We start from the raw sequence: 17,043 nt of genomic DNA, 5'->3' as shown, positions 1-17,043 counted from the left end.
AGCTGGCCAAGAGATAGCATTTAAATGTTTAAATGCATGTGAGTCCATAAATACGTGTTTGTGCATGAAAACAGATTTCTATCACCCCATCTGCAGGTCCTGAGTACAAAACTGAATCTCAAACTGTTCCTGCACAGGACAGCAGCCCCGTGGTGGCAAAGAGAACTGGTGTCCTTCCTTCCTTCCCTTCTCCAGTTTTCCATCTCTTATTTACAACAAACTTATTCTGCAGAGGATTAAACGAGAGGTTCCTTTAAATCTGAGGGCTTACAATGCATCTGAAAGTCATTTAATTTGGGAAATTCAGATAACACAGCCTTTGTTAGGTTCACCTACTCTAGATAGTGTTTGCCAGCACGGAGCACACATGTTTTATTTCATTAGGAGAGCAGAAAATGTCTTAAATTTAAATTTAGAAAGAAGGTATTTTTACTACAGCATGTAAGTACAGCAAACTAACAACTCTTCCAGTTATCCATTCACCATTTGTCCAAACCAGAATTTACTGTATGAACTCCCAGATTTTTCCAATCACATCATAACTGGCTGTTGGCAGGTTTTGTATTGGGATGGCAAAAAAACAACTCAGCTAATTCCTTGGATCAATCACAAATACCTTCACTGGACCCTTTTTGGACTATTCCTGTGCTGCATAAATTCCACCAGTAATTAATGTTCATTTGAGTACTCCAGATATTCTATCAGCACAATGGCAAAAAAAAAGTAAAACCGAAAGTTCAGCATTTGATCAAAGCCGTGCCAAAATGGAAAAGTAACATCAAAATCTCATGGTTGCTGTAGATTCCTGCAGGTGATTAACTCTGAAAATAGCAATTAGAAGTATGCGAGTTTGTTGCCCGTGATTTTAATTGTCTAGGAGGGATCATGAGAGAGATGTCATGAATAATGCACCTTTCTGAAGATCACACTGAAATTCTCTCTGTAGTCAAAAAGCCTCGCATGCAGTGGCCAGAGCCTGAGATCTGATGGCAATTCCTGAAGCTACCAGAACCTCAGATCTTTCTCTGAATCAGACAGGGAAGCTTTTGCCATGTAGAACACTCTTAAAAAACAGCAGAGGATTTACCCCAGGTACACCCCAGAACATCTCTTTTATAAAATTAACCAATGTTTTGTTTGTTTAGAAATGCAGATTTAATTCTGCCTCAAAGTGTCACATTTTGCCCAAAGAGAGCAGCAGAGCCTATGATTAATAACTGCTAAGATGAAGAAAAAGTGATTAAAAACAAAGATCCAGGCCAATTTTTAAGCGTCAGAGGCTTTTTTTCCTCTGAACAGAAAACAAAACTTAACTTAGTTAGTTAAATTTTTCCAGGTTCAGATGAATTCCTGTCCCTCAGCTGTGCTAAGCTGACTTGCATCACTCTTATAAAGACAATATTTTTTTTTTCAGTTAAACGGGCTTTCAAACGCCATGTAAACATGTTTGCTGTTGAATGTCTACACCATACCTGACCTTGGAAGTGCTTTGTGTTGGCCAGAGAACAAAGAAATCAAATGTTTTGCTTTCCAGCCCAGATATCCTACACTTTGAAAAGCTCTTAAAAATGTAAATGAGATAATAAGCTCCAATGCAACAATGTGGGTGAATTACAGCCAGAGAAAGGGAAAACTCATTTGATTTATTTCTAAAAATGGAAAGGATCCTAAAATAAAGTCATATTGTTTGGGTCTCTCATTGAGAGGCAGGGAAGGAGGGAAGGGAGAAGTGACGGCTTTGGGAAGGCACCGCTGGAACGTTCGGGGCACATTTTGGGACCTGGAGTGGAGTTTGTGCATGAGCCCATCCCAGCCCCTGGGACCCAGAGCCACGATGGGGAAGGAGAAAGGAACCTCTGAGCCGCATTTCTGGGTAGGCAACTTTTATTCTCCCTATTATCCCACTGGGGATGGGTTACCTCCAGCAAAACGTTTAATGGAGTTTATTTCAGCCCCAAATTGAGGTTATTTCAGCCCCAAATGGAGTTTATTTCTGACCTAAATGGAATTTATTTCAGCCCCAAATGGAATTAATTTCAACCCCAAAATAGAGTTTATTTCAGCCCCAAATTGAGGTTATTTCAGCCCAAAATGGAGTTTATTTCTGACCTAAATGGAATTTACTTCAGCCCCAAAATGGAATTTATTTCAGCCCCAAATGGAATTTATTTCAGCCCTAAATTGAGTTTATTTCAGCCCCAAAATGGAATTTATTTCAGCCCCAAATGGAGTTTATTTCAGCCCCAAATGGAATTTATTTCAGCCCAAATGGAGTTTATTTCAGCCCCAAATGGAGTTTATTTCAGCCCCAAATGGAATTTCCTTCAGCCCCAAAATGGAATTTATTTCAGCCCCAAATGGAGTTTATTTCAGCCCCAAATGGAATTTCCTTCAGCCCCAAAATGGAATTTATTTCAGCCCCAAACAGATTTTATTTCAGCCCCAAGTGGAATTTATTTCAGCTCCAAATGGAGTTTATTTCTGACCCAAATGGAGTTTATTTCTGACCCAAATTTCAGCCCCAAACAGATTTTATTTCAGCCCCAAATTGAGGTTATTTCAGCCCAAAATGGAGTTTATTTCAGCCTCACATGGACTTTATTTTAGCCCCAAATGGAGTTTATTTCAGCCCCAAGGGAGCAGCACACGTGGGGCTGCTGCCTGTGGAGCTGGGCTGTGGCTCCAAGAAAGCTGGCAGGATGCACAGGATCAGAGGAATTCTGTGGGATACCCAGGGGCACACTGAGGCTGGGAAAAAAGGTGGTTTTTAAAAAAAACCAACTTGTCAAGCACAGAGTTTTGACAAGGAGCCCTAAAGAGACAAAAAGGTGCAGTGCCAGCCTTCCAAAATCCCTTGTCAAGGCAGGAATTAATTTGTGGTGTTAGTTACAGGGCTTGATCTAAATCAACTAAAAGCTCATAAGAGTTTGAAGAATCCCAGGAACAAGCATGGAACAGGAATGTAGGAAGGATTTGGTCTCCAATATATGAAAACTGATTTGATTATCCTTTAACCACATGGTATTTTTCAAAAGTGTTGGATTACCTGAAAGTTCAGTTCTGAAGAATTACATAAACAGAAACAATTAGAATTCTTCATTTCTGTGTATTGATTACAATTGTGAGGAAACTGTTTACAAATGTGATATGGTTTCTTTCTTTAACCTGAAATAATTTCCTATTTTTTGTATGTTCCTGAGAGCAGACAAGGCTTGATTCCTGATCCCATCACATCAGTGGGAAGTCATGGATCACAAGCATTTATCTCTCTGCTCTGAGGGTTGAATAAACGTGACACTTTAAAAAAACCCCAAATTCTTAAAAATATTAAGTATCAATGTATTTTCACTTCAAGACAGAAAGTGCCAGCAGAAAAGTTGCTGCTCATCCTGACCAGATTATGCAAGATAATGTCATTCTTTTTTTATTAGAAATATGTAATTTTTATTAGCAACTCTGCACAGATGGATGTGCATCTGTATCAAAAAAGCCCTGGAAATTTATGACCAATACAGAGTAAAGCTACCACTAAAGGTAGTGAGAGTTAGCACTTTTCATCTTCAAAGAATTTTTCAAATGTTACCAAATTAATATAATTAGTTAATGAAAGATGCAGTAATAAAAGCTACTCTAATTACCTACTGTAGTCTTAATTATCTCCTTACTAATGCCCACAGAAGAAGGCTTCCACTTTACATCCTCAAAACATGTGCCAACAATAATTCTGAATACAGGCCTCTCTTCAAGTGCCTTCTAAATTCAATTTACATCCATTGATGTGTTTTCTCTCCTCGTTCATGAGAAGAAAATCTCTGGAACTCTGAGGAAAAAAAAGCCCCATGTGAATGTTAATAAAAATTAAAGAGAATTTTCTTCCAGAAATACACATGGAGATGATTTAAAATTTTGTCATTAAAACATTTGATTTTCAAAATCTTTATCTCTCCATGAAGCCAGAATTATAGGCTGTCTGGGCAAAAATTTCTTTGCATTAAGTGGTCTCACAATTTAGAGTCAAATACAACTCTATCCAAAGGAAGCAGCCAAGAATCCCATCCAGATTTTTAAAAACGATCATTCATTTTGCTAAAACATTTCATGGAGCTAAACAGATTTATCTGGGTTCATTACTACTCCAAATAAATTGGGCAAATATATCCGTGAAGACCATTGATGCAATGCCATGAGTCTGAGCAAAACAAGGCTGTTTTAAAAGTGAAATAATGATGTTTGAGCCAAATTGTTGGGGCATCCTCAGAGCTTTTTGGGTTTTCACGCAGCTCCTGCCCATGACACTGCAAACAAAAAAAAACAAAACCTCTGTACTTGGAGTTCTCTCTTGGTTTTGGTGCAAAGCAAAGGAAATCTTCTGGTTTTAACCTAATACATGTGTCTGCTGCTCACATATGGCAAAATTCCTTTCTGGTGGGAACTTTTTTCGCTGTTGTTGCAACACACAATATATCCAAAAAGTCTCCTTTGATGTTGAACTATTGCTCCACCACTCATTATGCTACTGATTCAATATGAAAGGCAAAATTCTGCTGTTTCTGTTAAAACAATGGCTTTGTTTTTGCAAACAAGGTTTTTCACAACCTATATGCAGGGGCTAACATTGCTGCAAGAGAAAAGAAAATATCTTCTTTTACAGAGAAAACAGTCATGGTGTTTAATAACATGAATTATTTCTCTATCCAGAGGTACATTACAATTGCTATTATGACTGTACAGAAAATTTAGGCTTTATTGCTCCTCAGGAACAGAAATTAAAATGCCTTGAGCGATATTTGACATCTCTCTTTCCTATTTTACTTTCACTGACCTCCCAGCCTGTTACCATCAGTCCAATTCAGGATCTGGTGAGGCTGGGAACAGCTTTGGATGGGTAGGGGAAAGGGGAAAACCTGCAAAGGCTGCTCCTCACAGTGTCCTACTATGCAGTGACAGCAAATCTGTCATGATTCTTCATGCCTAATATTTAATTTCAACCACTAAACACTATTTCATGAAGAGTGAACATGAATTACAACACAAATGAAAATGCAAATTGGTAATACCTTTGTAAATGTGTCCCTACAAGAGTTGGTTGCCCATTTTCTGCTGCCATTATGGAAAAAGAAAAGAAAAGAAAAAAAAAAGGTTTCCTTGGTCAGGAATCAGATAAAAGGTGTAATTTCCAAAGGCACAGAATTCAGCATGAATAATATGAGCTCCCATATACACCATGGCAAATTGGGAAGTTTGGCTCACTTTGCTGCTGTTTCAAAATGGAAATGGAGATCTTGCAAAATTCTCCAAGCTGGGGGCTTTGCCCATCCCCACCAGTCAGGCAGCTCCCTGCTCCACCAGGCTATGGCAAAAGAAAGAAAAGAAAGAAAGAAAGGAAGAAAGAGAGGGAGAAAGAGAAGAAAGAAAGAGAAGAAAGAGAAGAAAGAGAGAAAGAGAAGAAAGAGAGAAAGAGAGAAAGAAAGAAAGAAAGAAAGAAAGAAAGAAAGAAAGAAAGAAAGAAAGAAAGAAAGAAAGAAAGAAAGAAAGAAAGAAAGAAAGAAAGAAAGAAAGAAAAGAAAGAAAGAAAGAAAGAAAGAAAGAAAGAAAGAAAGAAAGAAAGAAAGAAAGAAAGAAAGAAAGAAAGAAAGAAAGAAAAAGAAAGAAAGAAACAAAGAAAGAAAAAGAAGGAAAGAAAAGAAAGAAAAAAAGAGAAGAAAGAGAAGAAAGAGAAGAAAGAAAGAGGTTCAGGAAGAAAAGGAATAATTTGACTCTAGGAACAGAATCAAGTCTCTCCAGCAGTAGGGGAAAAATTTAAAGTAGGTAATTTAACAAAAAGAAAAATACATGCAGACACTTTGCAGTGTGGCAGGCTCTAATATAAGCTATTTTCATTTTTGACAATTCACAGGCAAGAGACTGACTGGCAGTACATTATAAACTTGGGATCATCAGCATTAGCTCCTGAGCAGTCCCATAACACTTCCACATCAGACTTCATCTGGTGTCTTTTGGAGATCACCTGAGCACTGTAAGGATTCTCAATATGCCTATCTTGTCCTGCTTTGCTCCTGTAAGATATTTTGCTGAATGTTTGCAGCATTTTCTTTACATACCTAGTTGAGCTGACCAACGTTTTAAAATAATTTTCCTGCAAAAATTAGGTCTCTTAGAAGGAATTGTTCCCTGTGAGGGTGGGAGGCCCTGGCACAGGGTGCCCAGAGCATCTGTGGCTGCCCCTGGATCCCTGGAATTGTCCAAGGCCAGGTTGGAAAGGGTTTGCAGCAGCCTGGGACAGTGGAAGTGCCCCTGCCCATGGCAGGGGTGGCACTGGATGGGCTTTAAGGTCTCTTCCAACACAAATCTTTTCAAGACTCCATAATTCTAAAATATATCCCTAAAATTCCTTGATGGCACCAGCAGGGCTATTTGTAGACATAAAATTAGGCAGGGGCTTAAGCATTTTGCTGAGTCAGGGCTTCACTGCAGGACATTATAAACTCAATTCTTTTGAAAGGCAAAGGATGCCATAAGGTCCTGCAGAGATAACAGTTCAAAGAAAACAGCAGCATAAATTGTAAAGTCGGGCATTTTTTGTCAGGGGGAGCCAAGGAGGGAATTGTTTTTGCTTTGTTTTAGTGGCTCAGGTGACAGGAGGGAAAGGGAGGCAAGGTTCAAAGGCTGTAATAAACTGGCTTTCATCTGCTTTTCTCAACGGGCCACAAAACCCAACAAGCACTTGCCATGTCCAAGCACTGCTTTGTCTGTGACCAGGACACTTTGGGGCTGTTGTGATGAAGTCAATCAAAAGCCTGACAGCTGGAAGATTTACTGTAATATTTCCCTGGAGTATTTTGCAGTTTGCTTGAACACTGCTTCCCCTTTTTCTCAGCCTGCAGGAGTGTCATGGTCAAGAGCAGAGCAGAGGCTGCCAGAAGGAGAAAAGCCCTGAACTGTTCCGCCCTTGCACTCGCCCAGGTTTAGGCAGAAACACCAGTGGTGCACATTTACCAGGTAAAATGAATCTTTTAAACCCAAAGATACCATGACATCTCAAGCATAAACTTATAAAGGGAAAGTTCAGAACTCCATTTTAAACCACTTATGAGAGGATTTACCAAGATTCTGCCTAATGTTCAGCTGACGCTTTGTCAAAAACATTTATCACGAAGCTTTTGAAGTTTCTTAGCTCCCCCCAAGTTATTAAAACTTGAACTGCAGAGTTTGTTATCAGCCTCAGAGCACACACAAAATACATAAGGTATTTTTTCAGCCAACCTTTCAGTCTGATTTTGAGACTATTATCCAAAATACAACACTCCCCATCAGGTTAATGTCTGACAGATAATGCCGAGCAGGCGGAACCGCTGTGCCTGATTGATCCGCGAGACAATTTTCATTTCCTAATTTGCTTTTTATTAAACACTTTGCAATCAAAGGCAACAGCAAGGAGTCTGTCATTCTCTGAGCAGCTTTCCTGTGAAGACCTGATGTCAGCTTCAACGTTTTCAGGCAACTTTTTGAATTTTTGATGCTCTGTCGCAAGAACGTCTAAAACGCTGTGTCAACACCGTGCTACTGAAAAACTGCTATTGTGAACACAAATTAACCAGAAAAACACCTGGTTCTGCTGCTTGCCGTACTCTTAACAACAGTTCTGCAAAAACAACCATCAGGGGCTCAGGCAGAATTTCCTGCAATGTCTTGGAGAAGGCCTGAGTGGTGATAAAGCAGATTTATCAATCACTGGCTGAACGGGGCAATCTTCTGCTGCCCAGGGCTTCATTCCCAACCAGGTTTATCACCAAACTGCCACTTTAAGTGGGTGTTCAGATACTTCACACCTGGAGCCAGCCCAGAGGCTCCAGCAGACCCCTGGTGCTCTACAAATGTCTCTTTAAAATGCATTGCTCCTCAGGGATACACAAAGACCTGGAAATATAAACATTTCTAACAAGCCTTACAAAGCTTCTTATTTCGTTATGCTCTTTTAAAACAGAAATATGAAATACTTCTAATCAATAGGCCAATCTGATTCCCAGTAGGAATGAAAGAAAAGCTATTTATTTTGTGCAATCAAGTGCTCAGTGTTGCTGTAATTCTCCCATTACATAAAATAACACACATTTTCTTGCACACAGGCACACACAAAGAAATCTAATAATGCCTTTTTACCTTTCAAAGTAACCTTAATCAACAAAATTAACTTGCAAGGCAAACCACTGCTTTTTGAACTGAACAAGAGCGAGCTTGACTCAACACATGTGAGATGTGAGAGGCAGCAAAGTAATATCTGCTAAAATTATGTCTGGAAGCCAAAAATGGGGCAATTCTTGACAGGGGAGGATGCACACTTGGAAACTTGGAAATTCTTTTATTCAAAGTCTTTAATGACCTCCAACCCAATTACATTTGCAACAAGACATGACAATGCAGTTGCTCCTATTTAAAAGTATGAGCTGAAAACGGAGTATTTTTGAAGGCTGATTCTTTTTTTTTAAACTTTTTAATCATGTTAAGATGAAGCTCATTTACTTAAAAAGAAAAAATGAAACAGAACGTCCTCTGCAGCTGGTCAAACAGATTACGAAACTCTAATCTCAGTAGCCTGAGGAAAACCAAAACTGTTTTTCAAGTATCTATTTTATAGAGCATTAGCTTTATACTTTTAAAAAGAGGCATTAACATAACTGATCAGAACATCCCAGAATGTTTCTGATCTAGTTAATCATATGACGTTATGACAGAGATTCTTGCTGTCATAATGCCAATGTTTCTAAACATTTCTAAAATCCTTTAAGGTCTTTTTTTTTTTCCAAATTAGACATGGGGGAGATCTATTCCAGTTTCTTCAGAAGTTTTTCCATCCATTTTAGAGCTCTACAAAAGTAGCGCAGAATATTTCAGATAGACACATACACACATAGCAAGGAACAATGTCAGGCTCCATGACCTATTTAAATATTTCTGATAACTTTTTATACAAAATATTTTACTCTAATTCCTGCATAACTTGTTTCTGGGAGTCCTCACCAGTGTATTTCTTTAACTGTGTTGTATTCTTTACAGCTGAACTGGAATAATCGATTTAAAAAAATCAGAATTTGTCTAGGTTAAATTTATTGCGTTTGTTTCCCTTAAAAGCAATTATTTAAACATTCAAGCCCATGCTGCATTTTTTGGTGCTAACAGTTTCTCCAGTAGAGGTAAGAATAAGGTATAATTTATACACGGGCAAGCTAGGAAGAGGATAAGAGGGGGAAAAACACTCAGCAAAGCTATTGCTGTGCCTCAGATACAGTTTTAGTGGGGTGTCAAGAGCTCTTATCACAGTTGTGACAAAGCAGATTGATTTCCATTCAGAGCTTTTGGGCTTTGTTTGTTTGTTTGTTTTTGTGGGGGTTTTTGTGAAGTCTGTTTCAACCCAGTTTTGAGCTGGAACTCTGCTGCTTCAGTGTGAAGATCTTTCTGCTGTGGCAGAAAAGTCTTACAAGAAAATGCACAGGCAGAGAGGAGCTCAGTCCCACCCAGCACAAGTCCTGCTGAGTTACTTGTGACTTTAACAGGCATCCCCAAGATATCCCCCTGCTTTTGCTTCCCAGGAACACCCACAGGGTCCTGACAGGGCAGCTGAGATACCCCCAAAAGGCACACAAAGCTTTTTAGAAAATATATGTAAATGGTTCAAAACATTCTATGCAGAAAACTTTTTTTAAATGCACCAGGACTAAAAATAACAGAAAACAGATCAGGTTCTGAAGCACCATGAGTTTCTCATTTGTGCAGTTCCACATTAACTTCTCTCAGCCAAACTGCACAGTTACTTCATGCATCCCAAAACCTTCCCCTTATCACAACTGAGACAAAAACTGCAGGAAAAACAAGAAGAAATATGGCAAAACGTGAAAGATCTGAGAATTCCAGCACTGGTTAAGTTCATAAAGCTCCATCTAGTTCAGGACCGGATAAGGAAGCACAAATGAGCTTGGGCTGTGCTGAGATGGAGAAGGGACATCAGCTCTTCACCCACCACAAGGCTGAGTTAGAAACACAAATGAGTGCTCAGCAACACCAAACTTCATTTGCAAACACGCATTTCCATACAATGGTTATGAATAGACACAAACATTGAGTAAAAGTGATGTGTTATTCTGGCAGCAGGAAGAAAACAATACATCAGGTAGGAGTCCCTCCTTGGAGTTCAGAGCACGGCTGTGGTCAGAGGTGTTTCCAGGCAGACAATTAAAATCCACTGATAATATCCAAACTGTTAAATAGTCTTCAGTAATTGCTGCTCTACCTTGCTGAGTTACAAGGCAAGACTGGAAAGGACATGAATGATATTGACAGTAGAAACAAAAGCAAGGGGAATTTAAATACAGCACACAGAGTTGTTTTCTGGAGCCAGAGTGTCAATAGCCACCCTGCATTTCTCCTCACAGCTGCCTGCAGAGTCCTGGCTTGGTTCAGTGCTGCAGGTGTTCCTGCAGGTACCTAACATTTGTCAGCCTGAATTTTTATTTATACAGTTCCATTCTGCCCCTGCCAGGCTTCTCAGTAAGCAAACAACCTCACTTTTCATGTTCAGTGTTCTTGTTTGTACTTTTACCCTTCCTTACATAACAAAGCTGGCAGAGAGCAGAGCAGGGAGAGCACCCGGGGCTCTGCTGTGGGTGCAGGGGGTTGGACACTCCTTGTGGGCATCATCCTTCCCTGAGTGAGCACATCTTCTTCCTGGGTCTCCTCCAGGTGAGATCCTGCTGTGGAAAGGCGGGTGCAGGGTGGCAAGGGAATGAAAAAGCCAAGGAGGTCCGTGGTGCCACAGGTGGGAGCCCATGGCACTCCCTGGGCACTCACATAAAAAATGGGAAGGAAAACATTACAGCACTTCAGGGTTTAATGTATTTTCAACAGTTTTAGTTGAAAAGAGAGATAGCACAACCTTCCACTGAAATGAAAATGTTGTGCTGCTGAGACAGGGACTCTCAGGAGCCTGGATGGACTCAATGATCTCAGAGGTTTTTTCCAACCTTCATGTGAGTCTGGACCAGCACCACTGCCCACCTGGCAAGTGCTCAAATGATGTGTTTTCCTAAACCACAGGATATCTGCATGGAGTTATAGTGCTGCCATGCCCTAACTAATCATTTCCCTAGAAAAGGGACTGGTTTGTTTTCCCCTGATCTGGTTCTAGAAGAACTTGCATCCACTCCTGTTTGTATTACAAATGATCTGATCTGTTTTCAGGACACGATGAGTGATGCTCTCCTTCCTCCCCACACCAGGTTTTATTCTTTGGGATGATCTGAACTGAGAGACAGCAAACCCCAGGGCAGAACTGAACTGGGACTTCCTGGCAAATCTCAAGAGGGAAGTGAACAGGGCATTGCATGTTTTGTCTTCTATGGCCAACGTGGCCTGGTTTGAAATCCATGATCTCATGCCATGCTGGGCCAGGAAAATGGCATATCCAGGGCATGGGTTTCCAGCATAAAATACAAGTGAGGTGATCTGATGTGACTCTATTCACCTGCCAACGGCCCTGGCAGAAAAATAAACAGGTTCTGGGGATGAGCTGCTGCTGGAGGCAAAGCAGGAACCATTAGAAGAGCTGCCCTGACCTGTGAGGAACTGGTGTTTTTGCTTTGAACTTCAGCAAATCTTAATGAACTCTTCATAACTGGCAATCTGGGGTTTTCACTGATGATTTATTTTCTGGAGGTGCCAAACACAGGAGACAAATTCAACATTGGAAATACAAATTTTGGGTCTCACAGTTGGTTGTCCAGGCTGGTGAAGCAGTTCCAACACCACTGCAGGTCACTCTCTGAGTTGTATCAGGAGTCAGATTTGTACATGAAGGTCCATCAGGGCTGAAGTATTTGGTTTCATAATTATTAAAACATGTTGATTTAATTGAAGTTATTGACTTCAGCGTGGTGAAGGCTTAAACTAAAAATAAGCAGAGACAGTTTTAGTAACAGAAGAAGTTAAAAAAATGGTTGTGTCCTCCTCCTTACTCAGAGTAGTAAGGTTTTGGTTGTGCTTGACTCATCCCTGCTTTACTGCTCTTCCACTCCTCTGTTATCTGGCAGTTTTGGGGAAGATGCTGCCAAGAAATTAATTTAAAGTCCTAAATTTTATCCTGTAGGCAACTTAGTTTCTCTAGAATACATTTCATAGACAGACCCCTGAAGAAGAAAACAGGTGAACTCTCTTTGCCCCATAAATCAGTCAGGCTTCCTGAAGAGGCAAAGGACACAAAACCACAGATGCCAGCACAGAAACACTTGAGAAAAAGCTTCAGCCTTGAGGTTCACAGTCTTCTCCATAAGCCTCAAGCCCTCAATCTTCCTCATTCATATTTTCAAGGGTCAACAAATAAATATTTACTGTCTCAGATCCTGTTCATCAGTGAATCAAGACTTGATGGTGCAAGAATCAGCAACAATGAACTGCTCCCAGGACAGGCACCCCACTCCCCAGTGCAGGATGGAGGATGGACATGAAATGCATATCCACATGCAACAGGCTCGAAGAATAAAGTGTATTTTTATCTAATTTTCCATCTTATTAAACACACATGTGCTGTATGAACACACAGAGGCAAGTTCCTTGGGCTGGAGGGCAACAAGGTGTACAAACAGAAAATATTCACTGTAGAAATTTTAGTGGGAAAAGCAGCAGAGTACAACACACAGAATAGACTTTCTCCTGCTTCTGGACTCCAGAGGTATTTTGCCTGCCAACAGTACACAAAATTTCCACTGAAGGGCAAATCAAACCAATTTCCCTGAGGATGGAGCATCTGAAAACTCACTGAGGTTATTCCATTCGTGCCTACGCATTCTCTGAGCGGATGAGCAGCTTCACTTTGAACCCATGTCAAACCACAAGGACTGGCTGATAATAACATTCAATTAAAATGATCTCGTCCCTCTAGAAAAAGCTGGCAAACAGCTCCACCTCACCTTTCCTAGCTGGGCACAATGGGGTGATTGATGCTGTGAGGAAATGGGATAGGTTTGCACCGAGGAGCCGACGGGTCAGGTTTGGTGACAGTGTTTGTAGGTTTAACCTCTTACCCAAATCTCTGAGATGAAAAAGCCACTTCTGCTGAGCACACAACTGTGAGAAAGTCAGAGCTAGAGCTGGCAAACACCGAGCTGAGCTAATTAGACAGGTGTTTTGAAAAACCCCAAACTTTACACTTTTATTTGGACCTTTTGATGTCGTACCTGGTGCTGTTTCACACACTGGGGCTCCAGAGAAAGGCAGGAGCTGCTCCCCTGCTCAGCTCTGGGGGTGAGTTTGCCATCTGATCTGCTGAACACACAGATAAAAGTCACCGCAGACTTTTCTCCCTTTTCAAGTGCAGCACTGTAACTTGGAAAGTTCTTTTATTCTCAACTCTGCTGACGCAAGAAAGTGGCAGGAATATGGCAGCTTTGGCTGCTTTCCTTTTGTAGCTCTTTGTAAGTAATCTTTTAATGCTAACAAAACAATAGGTATTTTCATTTTGGATGGAAAAAACATTCCAGTAATAGAAAATTAAGGCAATGCCTTTCAAAAAGTCTAAGAGTGCTACTGACCACTTGATTCTTCTCCTACCCTGCCTTTAAATATTGGTAAATAGTTACCAGGCACAGGTATCAGATTCTCCAGGTTTCTCTTGTTACACTTAAGAAAAGCCCAACTATTATGAAAATGGTGAAGTTTAACAAAGATATTTCTATTTCCCTGTGATGTGCCATTCAAAAGTGTTAGCCAGTCGTTTTTTAAAAAACACTCTTGATATTTGATCTTCTTGAGTTTCAGTTACATATAAAGCTGGAGAGCCAGCAGAAAATTCTAAGTGGAATCTGAAGATTTCTTAAGTCAACACTCATTTTGGCAGGAGCATTTTAATGCACAAAGCTGAAATCCTCAGTGACTCTCTCCTGCTGATATCCCTGGAGCAGCCAGCACCACGATTAGCACAAAATCAAAAGCAACCTACAGCACAACATACAGCTCTGCAAAAAAAAAAAAAGGGATGTGGACACAAAAGCTGGAAGTGGTGCAGGCACAATGGCATCAGCCAGGGCACCCTGGTGCTGTTCCAGCTCCCCCTGGGATGAGCCAGGCTGTAAGAGAGATCTCTCTGGGAAAAGAGATGCTGATAACAAAGCAGGTCCACATCCCCAAAGCCCTGCTTGCCAAACCCTGCAACTCTCCTGGCTGTGCCAGGCTTTAGAAGCCCTCAGAGCAGAGTTAGAAATGCTTGTGGCCCATGGAAGGTTGGCTTTGAAGGCATTGCTCTCCCCAGCACCCTTTTGTTGGTGGAAGCCGCGGTTCACACAGATTCTGTTTCCACCTCCACGGCTGGAGAAGCCCTGCAGTCAAGGCTGTTCCAGGAGCAGGGAAGGAGGCTGTGTTCCAGGAACTCACTGGAACTGGAACAAAGCACAGCCCTTGGAAAGCCTACACAGCCCTGTGCACAGACTGTTTTACAGATGCCCCGCTTTGGACGGCATTAGACACTTGTTTTTATCTTTATAAATTTTTTTCCCCCCCCTCTCCAGTAAAGTCCCAGACCTTGGAGCACAGGCTCTTCCTCCTGGGCATTCTGCCTCCTAAATCCTGGGTATCTCCCCAGCTCTGTCTTTTTTAAGCACCACTTTCTCCTCTACAGAAATGTCTTTGGAGAGAAAAACGCCTTGGAAATGCAGCAGTAAACTCTGAGCATCACAGCAGCCTTAAAAAAGCTGATTTCCATTTTCTCATGACACATTCTAAACCTTGTCTGTCCTTCTCTACAAACTGTGTGGGCTTATATCAGTATTACTTAACACTTACTAATAAGAATGTTTTGTCTGCACCTTTTTAATTACCCAGGACCCCTCTCAGTGTTATTACTCTTGTTTTGTCAATTAAAAGCAGTGAATTTTATGGCTGGTTTTGAATTTTTCCCCTATTTTTCCAGTGCAAAATTAGTCTAGCCCACATCATTAAAAGCAAGACAGTTTAGTTGTATATGACTTTATATTTTATTCTGCATTTATAGAATCTTTAGCTCCATAATCTGGAGACAGGTGGCATCCCTTCTGGGGTTAACAAGGAATAAAGAGGACTTCATGCAGCAAAGTGCCTTCTGGAGGGAAAATAAAACATTGAGGGCAACAATGATAATGTAGGAAAAAGTAAAAATACCAACTTTTAAACCAGTCAGATAAATCTGGACTGCAGTTCAGAGGAAAAGGCAGACACTAGCTCGAGTCTTTTCTAAAACTTGTAAGTCTGATTTTGCTGTTGGCCATGGTAAGTTCTTCAATGTGTTGAGACATGAAAAGTCAAGAAAAATGCCAGAGTGCAAAGTTTGCTGCAGGAAAAAAAAAGATGACTCAATTCTTTGCCTCACAAAGCATGTCAAAGATACTATAAAGTACTTACAGATGCTCAGCCACTCGGATTGCCTGGCTGGCCAAACATCTGAAACCCTGTAATTTTGAAGAGAAGGTACTATGCTTCAGACAATGAAAAAATTTCTGTGGCAGCAGAAAAAGAAGAGATGGTTTTGAAAGGAAGAGTTTTTAAAATCAGAATTTCAGTTGTGATCAATAGCTATCTAAGCTTAACACGGAAGTCAGCCTGTTTTAATTATCATTTATAAGGAATGTGTCAATACAGGCTTTTAAAGATAACCAGGTAATGGAATCAAGAGACAGAGCTGAAGCAAGAGCTGAAAACCTCAGGGCTAAACCCTCACTTCTCTAACAGAATTTGGGTGAAACTACCATTTACATCAACAAAGACTGTGAAAAACAGGTGCCTCAGGGTTTGGACCCCATGAAACAGAGAAAGCAAAGCCATGAAAGACCTGCAGATTTAATTTACCTATTCTTTTGGAAGATGTGACTTCCTCTGCTGATCAAACAGAATATAGGAAGTTATGAGCAAGATAAAGTCATTTGCCTGGTAAATTTTAAGGTCTGCTTTCCAATGCTAAAGCACCAATGCTGGTGCCTTGTAATTCCCTGCTAATAAAAGACATTGCAGAGTTATGAGTGTTATTACAGGCTAAAGTCAGTGACAAAGAAAGAAAGATCCATGAAAAAAGCATTCTATGTATTTAACATCAAGATGGTCCCTTGCAAGTCTTTCTTTCACCATGCCAAATGGTTTATCATGGTAATGTCTGGGCACAAAGGCAATTAGAAGGATTAGAAGTGCCTCTGGAGAGCTCTGTGACAGGCACATCTCCAGGTGACTGACAGAGTCTGGCACCACCAGCAGCGGGGCATGTTCTCACCACACGTCCTACAAGACACGAGCCAGTGCCAATGCTGAAATGCTGACCTCCTTTCTACAGGCACTGCTGGCTAAAAAAAAAAAAAAAAAAGAAAAGAAACCCAAAAGAACTCCCCAAAAAAACCAAAAAAACAAAAACTCCAACCCAACAATAAAACAAAACAAAAAACCCAAACAACAAAAAAATCCCCAAAAAACAACCAAAAAACCCCCTTCATCCAAACCAAAACAACAAAAAAAACCCAAAAAACCCAAACAACAAAAAAACCCAAAAAACCTGAACAACAAAAAAAACCCGAACAACAAAAAAACCCAAAAAACCCGAACAACAAAAAAACGAAATAACCAAAAAACCCCCTTCATCCAAACCAAAACAACAAAAAAAACCCCAAAAAACCCAAAAAACCCGAACAACAAAAAAACCCAAACAACAAAAAACCAAAAAACCGAACAACAAAAACGAAAAACCAAAACCCCCCATCCAAAACAAAACAACAAAAAAAACCCGAACAACAAAAAAACCCAAAAACCCGAACAACAAAAAAAACCCAAACAACAAAAAAACCCAAAAAACCCGAACAACAAAAAACGAAATAACCAAAAAACCCCCTTCATCCAAACCAAAACAAGAAAAAAAGCCAAACAACCAAAAAAAACCCCCTCATCCAAACCAAAACAAGAAAAAAAGCCCAAAAAAACCAAACAACAAAAAACCCGAACAACAAAAAACCCAAAAAACCTGAACAACAAAAAAACACAAAAAAACCC

The 17,043-nt window shown here is 40.4% G+C and overlaps 1 protein-coding gene and 1 long non-coding RNA gene across 5 annotated transcripts in view; one reads left to right on the top strand and one right to left on the bottom strand.

The window, feature by feature from the left end:
* Positions 1-17,043, bottom strand: part of CEP112 (centrosomal protein 112) — a 163,625-nt gene that overhangs the window by 19,726 nt on the left and 126,856 nt on the right. The window lies entirely within an intron of this gene.
* On the top strand, positions 5,896-11,852 carry LOC115911119. The gene is made up of 3 exons (XR_004061246.1): positions 5,896-6,016; positions 6,878-6,999; positions 11,271-11,852. It is a non-coding gene; the product is annotated as an uncharacterized LOC115911119 (long non-coding RNA).

Source organism: Camarhynchus parvulus, chromosome 18 (assembly GCF_901933205.1).
Source record: "Camarhynchus parvulus chromosome 18, STF_HiC, whole genome shotgun sequence".
Lineage (NCBI taxonomy): Eukaryota > Metazoa > Chordata > Aves > Passeriformes > Thraupidae > Camarhynchus > Camarhynchus parvulus.
Note: the sequence above shows the minus strand (reverse complement) of the source record. Positions and strands in the feature narration are given on the sequence as shown.